Source organism: Diadema antillarum, unplaced genomic scaffold (assembly GCF_040938485.1).
Source record: "Diadema antillarum isolate AM-2024a unplaced genomic scaffold, OU_Dant_1.0 scf00000036, whole genome shotgun sequence".
Lineage (NCBI taxonomy): Eukaryota > Metazoa > Echinodermata > Echinoidea > Diadematoida > Diadematidae > Diadema > Diadema antillarum.
In genome coordinates, this window is record NW_027270925.1 from 4,831,624 (window position 1) to 4,838,336 (window position 6,713).

Here is a 6,713-nt window from a genome sequence, read left to right on the forward strand (position 1 = left end):
GTTCAGAGAGAGGGTTCACGTGAACAATAATGATGTCGTCCTCGCTAAAGGCAGTCATGATATTTTTCCAACGAACCTAAGACCATGGAAGATATGATGGGAAGTTTTATCTTGACCAGATTTCTGAAATGTCTGAATTGTAAGTGTGGACTATAACAGAAGAAGAAAGAAAGAAAGAAAGAAAATCAGAAGTGCGAGAGGCACGCTTGCTTTATCTGGTGTGAAAATCGTCAAGAATAACGCCATGGTATCACGCTTGTATGTATTCATAGGAAAGTCTGTGATAGCGCCGTCATAGAGCAAACATTATGACAAAGGTTGGTATCTAAGTGCACCAGTAGTCGCAGCTCGTGGTGTTCGTGGGTGGGTTTTCCAATTCTGCACAAAGACTGCATTTCCAGTGACAAATTTGGGCTTTTCTTGTCTTTTCTTTACGTTGTTCTTCTTATTTTTTCTTCGTTCATGTCATTATCATCACCACTATAAGAGTTAATATTTCACCTCCACTCTTCTTCTTCATCTTCTGTTTTAAATTCGTCATCCCACTTCCTTCTACTCGCTGTTGATGTTGTTTTAAATCGTTCTCCTTGTAGCGCCTACTCCCCCCACCTCCCCCTCTCCCTCTCCCCTTCCTCTCCCCCCCCCCTCTCTCTCAACCCCATCTCAATGATGTCCTTACGAACATACGCACTGAAACACAAACTCATTCATGCTTGTTTATCTCTCTCCCCAAGGATGCATTCAAAATAAGTCCACATCACATAGCAAAGACATAAGTTTTCTTTATAAAGTGGACTGTTCGCATTAAACATGACAGCATACACTAAACATTGAGCTCTTTAAGAATTGAAATTATTGCGAAAATCATATTGTTTCGAATGTGATCAGGTTTGGAGTGCAGTGCAAAGATACCCTGTGGTATAGGGCCTATACGATGCCTAACTTTCGTGATCATTTTGGCTGTAGTTATGATTGTATAATACTGACTTAAAGGCCCTACTACCAGCCTCAATATGCCATTAACAATCTCAATACTGTTTCTGAATGTTGCAAAAATCGTCATACTTAGATATCATAAACGAATGAACAAATCAGATCTAGGTGGACTTTCATCTGATTAGGAGCTATCAGTTCCCTATGCTCTACTTTGGTCATGATAAAAGAAGCACACAAACAAAAATCCACCCGAAAAGTATCTGAAGCTTACACGGCTATTATGCTAAAGGGGGAAAAATTAGTTACAACTTTATGATCGTCATCGTTGTCATTATCATCATTCATGAATCTTCTTTTCCTTGCAGCGTCGGGGCATTCCTTTTTCGAGAGAGTGGTAGACCTTACCCTTGACAACACGTTGTCATGTGTAGAATGTCATGAAGACAGTTTAGTGGTCGCGTGTCACGTACGTGCACGCCGAAATGCCCATGCATCTGGGCCTTGTGAGTGACGCGTGGCTACATTATGCGTCAGTACCAGCGCGCTCGTGCAGCGCCCGCCGCACGGTGCACGAGAAGGGAAGTATGACGGTGATCGGCCAGTCGGAAGGTAACACGCGCGTGCACTTAGGCAAAACCCAAGGTAAATATCCTCCCTGTGCGGCTGCTTGAACAGGCGAGTTGCATTTGACACGAAATTGACAAAAATATAATGCCCTAAAAGACCTTGGCTAACGGGTGGTATGTGCATTATGGAATTTCCATCGTCTTGCACATTTCCACGCTTGAACCGCTTGTTTTCGTTGGCAATTCCACGCTATTTACAACCCAATCGGAACGTCCACAAGGTTACTATACTCAGCAAATCCCTGCTTCTTCGAAAATTTACGGCAATGTTGACATATGTGGCAACAGTTGCAGTGGAGGTACCGCATCTCTTCGACTATAGGCAGCTGCAGAAAAGTTGTATTTCCGCTAGTTACCGTTTTTATTCAAATTCGTCATACTTCACAGGACATTCAATCATTGAACAAACCCTTCAAAATATACATTATGATTAGCAAAACAAAACAAAACAAACGAAAGCCAAGAAACAAATCAACAAAAACAACAGCAAGCCAATAACATGCATTCTCTCTATTCTATTGATATTATGGGAACGTGGAATTCCGGCGTATGGACAAAAATGTACTACAATCATGTAATATTATGCGGTCAGGTAGCTCGAGGAAACATTTCACTTTAGTCTTTTTAGGTAAATTAAATGATAAAATGCACTAGTCCCGCACATCATTTTCTGTGTAAGGACCATGATATAGTGAACCGGTCTGGTGTCGAGTTCACCCAGGATGTCAATTCGTCTGATCGCTTGTCACCATAATCCCTTCCATCATGTTAGTTGTGACGGTGCACATGTGGTATGCGAGCACCGGAGTACGAGACGCGAACTAACTTGCCACTGGGGATAACTTTGCTGTTAACATCATTCCTGTGCATTGCACTGGCTGGTAAAACGCTTCGAGAACATGACTATTCTGTCAGACAAGATGTTGGACGTGATCTGCTGCAGATAGGGAGTAGAAGTGAGCGCAGCGTCCACTTAGAGACACATCATTATGGAAATGATAGGTCTTTATTGGGCTTCAATTTCCGTAATAGTTTAACTTTTTTTTTCTAACGAAATTTGGAGTTTTGTGACATTCATTAAAAGTCACATATGCCCGCAGTGAAGCAAGCTGTTGGTAAGCACAAATAATCGAAAAAGCAGCAGGAATCTAGTATTGGCTTGACAAATATTTTAAAGATTTTAGGTGATTTCTGCATACTCGTAATGGGAAGACGGTATAATGATAATAGTACAGATGACAATATAGTAGATATGATGATGATAATAATGGTGCTGATAACATTTGAATAATGATATATAATAACAATGATGACAGTGATGACAACATCGCCATCATCATTATTGTTGGTATACAATTTATTGTTATCATCTTTATTGTTACATTAATCCTTATTATTAGCAGTATAGTAGTAATAGACTTATCGACACCAACTATACCAAACTGAAACTGAGTGACGACGTCATCCTTGTCATCGAGGGACAGGAGACAGTACTATGATGATAGTGGTGTTAGTATCATCAGGTGATTATCATTATAGTCATCATCATCGTATAAGCAACATCATCGCCATCATTACTCTGGACTCATGCTATTATTATCAAACAAACAAACAGACAATACCTACCAGACGAGTAAAGTATCCATCTTATATATACACAAAATGGCAAGTGGACCCTAACACCTAATGAAAGAAAGTATAGAAAGACAACCATGAATTGTGTGTGTACGTGTGCTTGTGTTTTCGAGAATGTGAGATTTATGTGTTTCTGTGTGCTTGCACCAATGTTTTCTTAGCAAATGTATTGACATCACTGCATTCTTGAAAGCACTTTCTACAATCACACAATAGACACTTACGCGCTACGCAAACGCACACACACGCACACACAGACACACACACAGAGACACGTCCGTCTCTGAAATCGAAATTGAAAGAAATTTTTGAGACACGACATCTCTACAAGAAAGAAGGAGACAGAGTACAACCTTCCCCCCCCCCCCCCTGAAGAATATAAACAGAATCTTGTTCTGGTTTTCTTTCTTTTCCTCTTTGTATGATTCCACAAAATGTCACTTGAGAGACAAAGAGAACTGAAATAAAGGTAGATAAAGTTCACGCTTTTTGCCAATAGTATAGAAAGATGACTTTCTTCTTCTCAATGTCGAGGAGACGTGCCGTTCCTACAAGCTTCCATTTTCGTCCAAGAGAAAAAAAAATCAAATTGTTCAGTCTTTCGCCACAAATGAACAAAGGCACATCTACTGAGATATAGGCCTACGTTGTTCACATTATGGGAAGGCATGATTTGATATCTGTTCTTACACAATCACCATGATCACTTGTTTTCTCTAAATACTTATGGATCTCCTTATATCGTTTGGATTGTTGTTTTTGTTGTTGTTTTTTTTTGGGGGGGGGGGAGATGGGGGGGGGGGCTACTTCGTCTTTGTTTCTGTATTTTGCCATAGGTTGATGTTGTCGTTTGTTGTTGTTGTTGTTGTTGTTGTTGTTGCTGCTGCTGCTGCTGCTGCTGCTGTCGGGAGTGAGGTTTTTGTTTTGTTCTGTTTTCTGCCAGCTGGTTTAGTATCCGTGTGTTTTATCAAAGGTAGCCAACATTCAAAGTAGGCCTACTTAGTATACTGCGCTCTGAGTGTGCAGGCGTGAAGCCGTCGAAAGCAACGGATATTCCACAGAGCAATGCATGTTCCCCAAGGAAATAAAATCAGGCATTCGCCCTCAACAATTCGACACCAGGACTTTGATTGGCCGCAACCAAGTACGTGGAAACTGGAATGATGTACATACTCAAGGAATGTTATGTAGGAACCTCTACATCAGTCTTACCTTATGAAGCCCATAACATCGAAAATATGATTATTAACGGCTATGATTAAACAAGACGAAAATAGACGAAAAATAGACGAAAAATGCCAAAGTAGTTACTGTTACACATTGCAAGCTCCTTGAATCTTAATAAAATTTCAAATGTATACGTGGTTCCAAGGGCAGAAATGATGGTATTAAACATTAAGCAAACTACAGTCTACTCCTGAGAGAAACGGAAATACTTTATGAAATGCATTTTCATTGAGATGTTCCGAAGGACTTCCAATTGGATTTCTGTCTGATGTAAATGCAGAATTTAGCATCCAGTCTCCATGAGTTGGGACATAGGCCGACTCAAGCTGTATACAAAGATGGTGATTTTGTTTCAAACAAAACCACCCTATACCGTGTTTGCTAACTTTACTAATGGCGACTCAAAATTCTGAAGACAAACAGAAAATTCATGACACAGCTGCAGCGGAGGTAAAGAAGAAATCGGTAACACATAACTTATGACTTATGATGATAATAGCGAGCTTCAGATGTGCGACGCGAACGCTACGACGACGCAGCCTCCTAGGTTGAACAATGGAAACGGCTGTCTCGCTCATGTGCAGAACAACATTTTGGTCCGAATTAGTGTCGTCTTTGATAGCGTTCGTGTGGCAGATCTAAAGCTCGCTAATGATGGTGATGGCGACGACATTGGTTATAATGGTAATCATGCTCAGATTGACTATGACTATTGCTACATGATCGCGACTGCTTACAAAGGAAACGAAATGAATTAATACATTTAGCACAATCAAATAAACCAACCACTCATCAGCATTCTTTCCAGATAGTTACAATATATTCACAAAAAAGAAATCTCACTATGACTCCAGTGACTATGAAATATTAATAAACAAAATGACGATGATGGCGAATACGAAGACAGTGAGGGTGGCGATCATGGTAATTATTACGATATTCCGATAGGCCCAGGTCTGTGGGTCCCATGACATTTACTCCTGCGACAATTGCTCCCATGAAATATATGCTCGCTAAGCCAAACATAAATTCTACCCACAAACACAACCCTACTCCTAATCCTAATCCTCACACCAAACTAAAAACCCTATCACAACCCCAACCATAACCTTAAGTGCTCGTATAGGAAATAAGACCGGAGCAATATTGTCGCAGAAGCAAATGTCATGTCACCGGCCTGGTGATATTGAGTCAGAGATGATGAATGCGCTGATGATAATGATGATGATGGTGATGATGATGATGAAGATGACAAGAATGATTCAGACTTTCTAAGCTCCGTGATGAAGTAAATACCTAGAACAAGTTATTTAATCTGTAAAATCTATAATAATGATAGCATTAAAAGGTTTTCTGCGGTTGGATGATATGTGCTTATCATTACATGTTTCATGCTTTTTTTCCCACCAGCGTGACATATTTTGACTAATAAAGGAGACATGAGAGAAAATCGATGGCAGTGATGGAGTCAGGGTGATAAATAGCGAAAAATAAAGGGGGAGAATTAACATATTTTTTGTTTGGCTTAAAATTTTACTTCAGAATATTACAATCACGTAGGTCATTAATGTGCCGAATTTTTAGGTCTTTCTTGTCCCCATGATTCCCTCTTATTCTTTCGTTTCATTGTCTCTCTCTCCATCTCCATGATGTCGTCATCTTACATTTTGTTTTCCGCTTCTCGCTCCCTCCCTCTTCTCTCCTCTTCCCTCTCTCTTACTTTCTTACTGTCTCTGTCTCTCTCTCTCCCTCTCTCTGAGTGTTTTTCTTCTCTTCCTGTCAAAGTTTCTCTCTCCTTTCGTACCTACGTCTTTTCCTCTTATTCATTCCACAAACACAGCGCGTAGCAACCTGAACCAAGCCAACCTGACCCCCTTTGTTTCCTCTCATTCTGGGAGGGAATATATCTTTTGTTCTTTACATAATTATTTTACTCCGTCCATGCCACCGGGCACACTGATATTTGTTGATGCATTGGTATGTTAAGTGGATACCTGCCCTGTTCGCAGCTGGTATAAATCATAAAGGTCCTAACATTGTTTCAATCGTGTTTTCCGACATGGGCAAGTACGCTAGCGTTGCTTCTCGGTCTATCCCCCTAATGATGATAGACCTTTGATATTAGACTGGCGATACAGACCCTGTTATTATTATTATGATGTGAGTACTCAAAATTGAGCATTATGTTTCATACAAACAGTAAGTCCATGTAATTTACTATGAAGTATCATCAAGCTTTTTTATAAAAGAAGAACACTTTGGCCATAGAATAATTCTTCTCCATGGAGA